The sequence below is a fragment of the Triticum urartu genome, chromosome 3A (assembly GCF_056163025.1).
Source record: "Triticum urartu cultivar PI428250 chromosome 3A, HENAU_Tu73, whole genome shotgun sequence".
Taxonomy (NCBI): domain Eukaryota; kingdom Viridiplantae; phylum Streptophyta; class Magnoliopsida; order Poales; family Poaceae; genus Triticum; species Triticum urartu.
The window spans coordinates 224634553-224646271 of NC_141875.1; positions in this window are offsets into that span (position 1 = coordinate 224634553).

Genomic DNA, 11719 nt, shown 5'->3' on the forward strand with positions numbered 1-11719 from the left:
TAGCTTTTAATTAGTTTACTTTCCATGCTTGTAGTAGTAATTAAAAAGAAAACCCAAAAAGATTTCCTGTTCTTCTTTTACTTGTTGGGAGCTCTCCCGTGTAAATAGTTTTATTTCTTTTCTTTTCTTTGGGGGTCGATAGGAGAAGACCTTAAGTAAATTGTTGTAGTGGCTCTTGTATGAATTATTGTTGATCTAACAAAAGAGCCCATATTGCCTTGTCTTCTCCTGTTTATTGAATGCTTACAGATTCCAGCTTAGTCCAATGCATGTGCACTATTATTATTATTCACATCGTTCGGTCGTGCAAGTGAAAGGCAATAATGACGATTATATGATGAACTTATTGAGATGAGAAAAGCTGGTATGAACTCGACCTCTTTTGTTTTTGTAAATATGATTAGTTCATCATTCCCGATTCAGCCTATTATGAATAAACATGTTTGCAATGACAACTAGAGATCATAGTTTCTTGTGCCATGCTTGATTAGCTATGAGTTATAATGGTTTACCTTGCGTGCCAACATGCTATTAAAATGGTTGTGATGTGGTATGATAGGGTGGTATCCTCCTCTGAATGATTTAAGTGACTTGACTTGGCGCATGTTCACGCATGTAGTTGAAACAAAATCAACATAGCCTTCATGATATTTATGTTCATGGTGGATTATATCCTACTCATGCTTGCATTCGGTGTTGATTAATTTTAATGCATGTTCATGACTGTTGTCGCTCTCTAGCTGGTCACTTCCCAGTCTTTTTCTATCCTTCACCTGTACTAAGCGGGAATACTGCTTGTGCATCCAATCCCTTAAACCCCAAAGTTATTCCATATGAGTCCACTATACCTACCTATACACGATATCTACCAGCCGTTCCAAGTAAATTTTTATGTGCCAAACTCTAAACCTTCAAATAAATATCCTATTTTGTATGCTCGAATAGCTCATGTATCAACTAGGGCTGTCAGTATCTTCCATGTTAGGCGGGTTATTCTCAAGAGGAGTGGACTCCGCTCCTCACTCACGAGATAAATGGCTGGTCACCGGGATGCCCGGTCCCATGCTTTATGCAAACTAAATCAAAATAATTGCAAACAAAACTCCCCTTGGAACTCTTGTTAGTTGGAGGCACTCGTTGTTTCGAGCAAGCCATGGATTGATGCTTGTTGGTGGAAGGGGGAGTATAAACTTTACCATTCTGTTTAGGAACCGCCTATAATGTGTGTAGCATGGAAGATATCACCATCTCTTGGTTGTTATGTTGACAATGAAAGTATACCCCTCAAAATATTATTCACCTCTATTTTAAAACCGAGCTCTGGCACCTCTTCAAATCCCTGATTCCGTCTGCGAAGGGCCTATCTATTTACTTTTATGTTGAGTCATCATCCTCTTATTAAAAAGCACCAGTTGGAGAGCACCGCTGTCATTTGCATTCAATATTGTTAGTTTACATTGAGTATGACTTGACTGGATCTCTTTTACTATGAATTACAATGTCTAGCCAGTCCTTGGTCTTTAAAGGTGCTCTGCATTTATGTTTTGCGGTCTCAGAAAGGGCTAGCGAGATACCATCTTATTATGTCATATTATGATTGTTTTGAGAAAGTGTTATCATCCGAGATATATTATTATTGCTCGCTAGTTTATTATGCTATTGATATTAGTAAACTTGAGACCTAAGCGTTATTGCGAATGTGGTTAGTTATAATCTTTGTTGAAAACTTGAATGCTGGCTTTACATATTTAGTACAACAAGAGCAAACAGTGTTTGTAAAAGTTTTTATTTATCACTTTCAGTTTGTCAACTGAATTGCTTGAGGACAAGCAAAGGTTTAATCTTGGGGGAGTTGATACGTCTCGGTCGTATCTACTTTTCCAAACACTTTTGCCCTTGTTTTGGACTCTAACTTGCATGATTTGAATGGAACTAACCCGGACTGATGCTGTTTTCAGCAGAATTACCATGGTGTTATTTATGTGCAGAAACAAACGTTCTCGGAATGACCTGAAACTTCACGGAGCAACTTTTTGGAAAATATAAAAAATACCTGCAAACGATGAAGGCTAGGGGGCCCACCACCTGTCCACGAGGGTGGGGGCGCACCCCTACCTCGTGGGCCCCCTGGAGCTCCTCCGACTCCAACTCCAACTCAATATATTGTGTTTTGGGGAGAAAAAACAGAGAGAAGAATTCATCGCGTTTTACGATACGGAGCCGCCGCCAAGCCCTAAAACCTCTCCGGAGGGCTGATCTGGAGTCCATTCGGGGCTCCAGAGTGGGGAATTCGTCGCCATCGTCATCATCAACCATCCTCCATCACCAATTTCATGATGCTCACCGCCGTGCGTGAGTAATTCCATCGTAGGCTTGCTGGATGGTGATGGGTTGGATGGGATCTATCATGTAATCAAGTTAGTTTTGTTAGGGTTTGATCCCTAGTATCCACTATGTTCTGAGATTGATGTTGCTATGACTTTGCTATGCTTAATGCTTGTCACTAGGGCCCGAGTGCCATGATTTCAGATCTGAACCTATTATGTTTTCATCAATATATGAGAGTTCTTGATCCTATCTTGCAAGTCTATAGTCACCTATTATGTGTTATGATCCGTTAACCCCGAAGTGACAATAATCGGGATACTTACCGGTGATGACCGTAGTTTGAGGAGTTCATGTATTCACTATCTGTTAATGCTTTGTTCCGGTACTCTATTAAAAGGAGGCCTTAATATCCCTTTGTTTCCGTAAGGACCCCGCTGCCACGGTAGGGTAGGACAAAAGATGTCATGCAAGTTCTTTTCCATAAGCACGTATTACTATATTCAGAATACATGCCTACATTACATTGATGAACTGGAGCTAGTTCTGTGTCACCCTAGGTTATGACTGTTACATGATGAACCGCATCCAGCATAATTCTCCATCACCGATCCATTGCCTACGAGCTTTCCATATATTGTTCTTCGCTTATTTAATTTTCCGTTGCTATTGCTATCATCACTACAAAATACCAAAAACATTACTTCTACTACTGTTACCTTTTGCCACCATTACCACTACTATCATATTACTTTGCTACTAAACACTTTGCTGCAGATATTAAGTTTCCAGGTGTGGTTGAATTGACAACTTAGCTGCCAATACTTGAGAGTATTCTTTGGCTACCCTTGTGTCAAATCAATAAATTTGGGTTGAATACTTTACACTCGAAAACTATTGCGATCCCCTATACTTGTGGTTTATCAACGGTGTGTGTAACAGGTCAGGATACGATCATTGCATCTGAAGACTATCTGGGAGTTCGGAGAAAAGGGAACCCACCTTACAATGCCGAAGACAATCAGCGCGCCGGACTCATCATCATTAAAAGCCATGTCTAGGGGCTACTGAGGGAGTCTTGGACTAAGGGGTCCTCGGGCGTCTGACCTGTTATCCACGGGCCGGACTGATGGGCTATGAAGACATGAAGGCCGAAGACTGCACCGTTTCCGGATTGGACTCTACTTGGCGTGGAAGGCAAGCCTGGCGACCGAAGATTCCTTCTTATGTAACCGACTCCATGTAAACCCTAGATCTCCTCGATGTCTATATAAACGGAAGGGGATAGTCCGAAAAGAACAACACATATACTCATTACCATATTCATAGGCTAGGCTTCTAGGGTTTAGCTATTACGATCTCGTGGTAGATCAACTCTTGTAACACCCATATTCATCAATATCAATCAAGAAGGACGTAGGGTATTACCTCCATATAGAGGGCCCGAACCTGGGTAAACATTGTGTCCCCTATCTCCTTTTACCATCGATCCTAGACGCACAGTTTAGGACCCCCTACCTGAGATCTGCCGGTTTTGACACCGACAGTGTCCCCTGCCCACGTATATAAAGGAGGGAGGAGGAGGAGGCCGGCCCTAGAGGGGGCGCGCCAAGTGTGGGGAGTCCTACTAGGACTCCCAAGTCCTAGTAGGATTCCCCTTTTTCCTTTCCAGAGTACGAGAGAAGAAAGAAGGAAAGAGAGAGGGAGTAGGAAAGGGCAAGGGGGGCGCCGCCCCCTTTCCCCTAGTCCAATTAGGACCCATGGGGGGGGCGCCTCCTTCCCTTTGGCATGCCTCCTCTATTCCCGTATGGCCCAATAAGGCCCAATACTTCTCCCGACGAATTCCTGTAACTCTCCGGTACTCTGTAAAATACCCGAATCACTCGTAACCTTTCCGATGTGCGAATACAGCCTTCCAATACATCGATCTTTACCTCTCGACCATTTCGAGACTGCTCGTCATGTCAGTGATCTCATCCGGGACTCCGAACAACCTTCGGTACATCAAATCACATAACTCATAATACAAATCATCATCGAACGTTAAGCGTGCGGACCCTACGGGTTTGAGAACTATGTAGACCTGGCCGAGACACATCTTCGGTCAATAACCAATAGCGGAACCTGGATGCTCATATTGGCTCCTACATATTCTACGAAGATCTTTATCGGTCAAACCGCAAAACAACATACGTTGTTCCCTTTGTCATCGGTATGTTACTTGCCTGAGATTCGATCGCTGGTATCAACATACCTAGTTCAATCTTGTCACCGGCAAGTCTCTTTACTCGTTCTGTAATGCATCATCCCACAACTAACTCATTAGTCACATTGCTTTCAAGGCTTATAGTGATGTGCATTACCGAGAGGGCCCAGAGATACCTCTCTAATACTCGGAGTGACAAATCCTAATCTCGATCTATGCCAACCCAACAAACACCCTTTAATGAGAACGAAAATAATTTAAGGATATAATACTAGCAAGTTTTCTCATCATTAGTGAACATGGTAGCTATATCATTTAAGTTAGTAAGATGTGCCACAACAGTTTTAGATTCATAGCCATAGAAAGGATCAGATTCAACCAAAGTAATTAACTCAGGATCGATAGAGAAATCATAATCCTTATCAGTAATAAAGATAGGTGAAGTAGCATAAGCAGGATCATATTTGATTCTAGCATTTAGAGATTTTTCTTTCAGCTTAGCTAATAGTTATTAAGATCACTTCTATCATTGCAGGAAAGAAAGTCTCTAGCAGTTTCTTCATCCATAACATAACCCTCAGGAACAACAGGCAATTCATATCTAGGGGAGAATCTTCATCATCACTTTCATCAATATTATCAGTTTCAATAATTTCATTCTCTCTAGCCGTAGCAAGTTGTTCATCAAGAAACTCACCAAGTGGCACAGTAGTATCAAGCATAGAAGTAGTTTCATCATAAGTATCATGCATAGCAGAAATGGCATCATCAATAACATGCGACATATCAGAATTAATAGTAGAAGCAGGTTTAGGTGTCGCAAGCTTACTCAAGATAGAAGGTGAATCAAGTGCAGAGCTAGATGGCAGTTCCTTACCTCCCCTCGTAGTTGAGGGATAAATCTTGGTTCTCGGATCTTTCAAGCTCTTCATAGTGATAAACAGATATAAATCCCAAGTGACTCAAAGAATATAGCTATGCTACCTGGCAACAACGCCAGAAAATAGTCTTGATAACCCACAAGTATAGGGGATCGCAACAGTTTTTGAGGGTAGAGTATTCAACCAAAATTTATTGATTCGTCACAAGGGGAGCCAAAGAGTATTCTCAAGTATTAGCAGTTGAGTTGTCAATTCAACCACACCTAGAAACTTAATATCTGCAGCAAGGTATTTAGTAGCAAAGTAATATGGTAGTAGTGGTAACGATAGAAAAAGGTAACGATTGCAAAAGTAATATTTTTGGGTTTTGTAGTGATTGTAACAGCAGCAACAGAAAAGTAAATAGGCAAAGAACAATATAGGAAAAGCTCGTAGGCATTGGATCGGTGATAGAGAATTATGTCGGATGCGATCGATCATGTAACAGCCATAACCTAGGGTGACATAGAACTAGCTCCAGTTCATCAATGTAATGTAGGCATGTATTCCGAATATAGTCATACGTGCTTATGTAAAAGAACTTGCATAACATCTTTTGTCCTGCCCTCCTGTGGCAGCGGGGTCCTTACGGAAACTAAGGGATATTAAGGCATCCTTTTAATAGAGTGCCGGACCAAAGCATTAACACATAGTGAATACATGAACTCCTCAAACTACGGTCATCACGGGTAGTGGTCCCGATTATTGTCACTTCGGGGTTAATGGATCATAACACATAATAGGTGACTATAGACTTGCAAGATAGGATCAAGAACTCTCATATATTCATGAAAACATAATAGGTTCAAATCTGAAATCATGGCACTCGGGCCCTAGTGACAAGCATTAAGCATAGCAAAGTCATAGCAACATCAATCTCAGAACATAGTGGATACTAGGGATCAAACCCTAACAAATCTAACTCGATTACATGATAAATCTCATCCAACCCGTCACCGTCCAGCAAGCCTATGATGGAATTACTCATGTACGGCAGTGAGCATCATGAAATTGGTCATGGAGGAAGGTTGATGATGACGATAGCGACGGATTCCCCTCTCCGGAGCCCCGAACGGACTCCAGATCAGCCCTCTCGAGAGAGTTTAGGGCTTGGCGTCGGCTCTGTATCGTAAAACGCGATGAATCCTTCTCTCTGATTTTTTTTCTCCCCGAACATGAATATATGGAGTTGGAGTTGAGGTCAGTGGAGCGTCAGGGGGCCCACGAGGCAGGGGGCGCGCCCAGGGGGTAGGGCGCGCCCCCACCCTCGTGGACAGGGTGTTGGCCCCCTAACGTGGATCTTTCTTCCAGTATTTTTTATATATTCCAAAATAAGTCACCGTTGATTTTCAGGTCATTCCGAGAACTTTTATTTCTGCACAAAAATAACACCATGGCAATTCTGCTGAAAACAGCGTCAGTGCGGGTTAGTTCCATTCAAATCATGCAAGTTAGAGTCCAAAACAAGGGCAAAAGTGTTTGGAAAAGTAGATATGATGGAGACGTATCAACTCCCCCAAGCTTAAACCTTTGCTTGTCCTCAAGCAATTCAGCTGATAAACTGAAATTGATAAAGAAAAAATTTTACAAACTCTGTTTGCTCTTGTTGTAAATATGTAAAGCCAGCATTCAGGTTTTCAGCAAAGATTATGAACTAACCATATTCACAATAACACTTAGGTCTCATTTTTACTCATATCAATGACATAATCAACTAGCGAGCAATAATAATCAATCTTGGATGACAACACTTTCTCAAAACAATCATGATATGATATAACATGATGATATCTCGCTAGCCCTTTCTGAGACCGCAAAACATAAATGCAGAGCACCTTTAAAGATCAATGACTGACTAGATATTGCAATTCATGGTAAAAGAGATCCAGTCAAGTCATACTCAATGTAAAGTAATAGTAATGGATGCAAATGACAGCGGTGCTCTCCAACTAGTGCTTTTTAATAAGAGGGTGATGACTCAACATAAAAGTAAATAGATAGGCCCTTCGCAGAGGGAAGTAGGGATTTGTAGAGGTGCCAGAGCTCGGTTTTGAAATAGTTATGAATAATATTTTGAGCGGTATACTTTCATTGTCAACATAACAACTGAGAGATCTTGATATCCTCCATGCTACACACATTATAGGCAGTTCCCAAATAGAATGGTAAAGTTTATACCCCCCCTCCACCAACAAGCATCAATCCATGGCTTGCTCGAAACAACGAGTGCCTCCAACTAACAAGAGTCCCTGGGGAGTTTTGTTTGCAGTTATTTTGATTTGATTTGCATTAAGCATGGGACTGGGCATCCCGGTGACCAGCAAATTTCTCGTGAGTGAGGAGCGGAGTCCACTCCTCTTTAGAATAACCCGCCTAGCATGGAAGATACATACAGCCCTAGTTGGTACATGAGCTATTCAAGCATACAAAACAGAATGTTTATTTGAAGGTTTACAGTTTGGCACATACAAATTTACTTGGAACGGCAGGTAGATACTGTATATAGGTAGGTATGGTGGACTCATATGGAATAACTTTGGGGTTTATGGAATTGGATGCACAAGCAGTATTCCCGCTTAGTACAAATGAAGGCTAGAAAAAGACTGGGAAGCGACCAGCTAGAGAGCGACAACAGTCATGAACATGCATTAAAATTAATCAACACCGAATACAAGCTTGAGTAGGATATAATGCACCATGAACATAAATATCGTAGAGGCTATGTTGATTTTGTTTCAACTACATGCGTGAACATGTGCCAAGTCAAGCCACTTGAATCGTTCAAAAGAGGATACCACCCTATCATACCACATCACAACCATTTTAATACCATGTTGGCACGCAAGGTAAACCATTATAAGCTCCTAGCTAATTAAGCATGGCATAAGCAACTACAATCTCTAATTGTCATTGCAAATATGTTTCTTTCATAATAGGCTGAATCAGGAACGATGGACTAATCATATTTACAAAAACAAGAGAGGTCAAGTTCATACCAGCTTTTCTCATCTCAATAAGTTCATCATAAAATCATCATTATTGCCTTTCACTCGCACGACCGAATAGTGTGGATAATAATAATAGTGCATGTGCATTGGACTAAGTTGGAATCTGCATGCATTCAATTCAAGAGAGAAGACAAGGTAACATGGGATCTTTGTTAGATCAACAATAATGCATATAAGAGCCACTTAACATTTTAATCATGGTCTTCTCCTCTCGACCCCCAAAAAACAAAAAGAAACAAAACTATTTACACGGAAAGATCCCAACAACCAAAAGAAGAAAGAGAAATCTTTTTGGGTTTTCTTTTAATTACTAATACTACATGCATGAAAAGTAAACTAGATAAAAGCTACAACTAATTTTTTTGGTTTTCTTAAGGTTTATCAAACACACAAGAAGAAAGCATAAAAAGGAAAATAAACTAGCATGGATATTACAATGAAAAAGTATGAGCACCGACAACTAGCATGAGTGTGTGAACATGAATGTAATGTCAGTGAGAAATACGTACTCCCCCAAGTTTGGCTTTTGGCCTAACTTGGTCTATGGCCACGGCTGGCCTAGCGGATATCCAAAGTTGTAGCTGGGGTCGTACTGAGATGCAACGACAATTGCCTGATGAGCTGTAGCTTGGAGGCGAGCTGTCTCCGCCCTCCTCTCGTACTTGGTCGCCTCCTCCCTGGTTATAACCTATCTCCCCTTTGCCTGAAAGTCAAAGAAAGCGGGAGCAGGGAGAGCGATGTGATAGGTGCGTCGTCCGCCAAATGTTAGTCGGTACTGGAGGGACTGGTCGTTCCTCTCAACAAACGGATGATGAACCATAGCATCATAACCTAAATAAGCAGGAGGCAACTCAATATCATATCCATGTATGGGTATCTCAAGAAAGTTAGCTATACGAGTTGCATAAATTCCACCAAAGAAATCTCCATGAATACGATTATTATGCAACCTACGTGCAACAATGGCCCCCAAGTTGTATTGTCTATCTCCTATTACATCACTCTTTAGAACACTAAGATCAGGGACACGCATGTGACATGCTTCATCCTTACCATTTATGCACCTACCTATGAAGAGAGCGAAATAATGTATAGTAGGAAAATGAATGCTCCCTATGGTAGCTTGTGTGATTTCCCTAGATTCCCCCACAGTTATACTTGCAAGAAAGTCTGCATATTCAGATTTGCGAGGTTCACTAACTTTACCCCACTGTGGAAGTTGACAAGCAGTGTTAAAATCTTCTAAGTCCATGGTATAAGATTTATCATAAAGATCAAATAGGACAGTGTGAGAATTACGTGAAGATGAAAATTTGAACCTTCTCACAAAGGAATCAGTTAGGTGATGGTATTGAGGGCACTTATCTAGCATGAAGCCCTCGAGTTCAGCATTATGCACATATGCATTAAATTCCTCCTTAATTCCTGCTTGGGCCATGAAATCGTCTGACGGCCATTCACAAGGCCGCACTTGAGATTCTCTTGGTGGTTCCTCGTCCGCATCGCGTATTGCGGGCCTGGGTCCTTGCTTTCTTGAAGAACCACCTTGGTACATTTTCCTAAACATATTTCATCCTCTGGAAAAATTCTGAAATTTTTAGTAACTCAAAATAAAAGTGAACCAAACTCAACAAAATTGATAGCAACTACTCCCACAAGTGCCTCGAGACTATATCATGCATTAAAACTAATTTTGACCTTATAAATTTGACATGCAAGGTCAAGAACAGGGTCACCTAAGCAGCAAAAATTTGGAATGAATAAAGCACTAGAACAAAAGCTAATTGGACCATTGGAGGAGTCACATACCAAGGAACAATCCCCCAAAGCAGTTTTGTGAATGGGGCTTTGAGCAAGGAGATCGAAAATGGCAGAAAGATGAGCTTGAACTCAGGTTTGAGCTAGTTGGTGATTTTTGTGGGAGGAAGGAGTGTGTGCTAGCTAGAATAAGTGGAGGGGGCCCACGTGGGGTCCACGAGGCAGGGGGTGCACCCAGGGGGGTAGGGCGCGCCCTCCACCCTCGTGGGCACATGGCTGCTCCCCCCGCTGTGTTTTCAGTGCCAGATATTCTCAAATATTCTAGAAAAAAATCATATTTAATTTTCAGGGCATTTGGAGAACTTTTATTTTCGGGGTATTTTTTTATTGCATGGATAGTTCAGAAAATAGACAGAAAAATACTATATTTGCATTATTTAATATAAATAACAGAAAGTAAAAAGAGGGTACAGAGAGTTGTGTTTTCTAAATTCATCCATCTCATGCTCATCAAAAGGAATCCACTAACAAGGTTGATCAAGTCTTATTAACAAACTCATTCCGAATTGCATGAAACCAGAGAATTTTCGAATAACACTATGTTACCTCAACGGGGATATGCATGTCCCCAACAATAAGAATATCATATTTCTTCTTGAAAGTAGGAAGAGGAAATTCAAAACCTCCAATAGTAATTGTTGAAAATTTTCCAATAGAATTGATACTGTGGACTTGAGGTTGTTTCCTCGGAAAGTGTACCGTATGCTCATTACCATTAACATGAAAAGTGACATTGCCTTTGGTGCAATCAATAACAGCCCTTGCAGTATTCAAAAAGGGTCTACCAAGAAAAATAGACATACTATCATCCTCGGGAATATCAAGAATAACAAAGTCCGTTAAAATAGTAACGTTTGCAACCACAACAGGCACATCCTCACAAATACCGACATGTATAGCAGTTGATTTATCAGCCCTTTGCAAAGATATTTCAGTAGGTGTCAACTTATTCAAATCAAGTCTACGATATAAAGAGAGAGGCATAACACTAACACCGGCTCCAAGATCACATAAAGCAGTTTTAACATAGTTTGTTTTAATGGAGCATGGTATAGTTGGTACTCCTGGATCTCCAAGTTTCTTTGGTATTCCCCCCTTAAAAGTATAATTAGAAAGCATGGTGGAAATTTAAGCTTTCGATATCTTTCTCTTATTAGTAACAATATCTTTCATATATTTAGCATAAGGATTCATTTTAAGCATATCAGTCAAACGCATACGCAAAAAGATAGGTCTAATCATTTCAGCAAAGCGCTCAAAATCCTCATCATCCTTTTTCTTGGATGGTTTAGGAGGAAAAGGCATGGGTTTTTAAACCCATGGTTCTCTTTCTTTACCGTGCTTCCTAGCAACGAATTCTCTCTTATCATAACGTTGATTCTTTGATTGTGGGTTATGAAGATCAACAACAGGTTCAATTTCTACATCATTATTATTGCTAG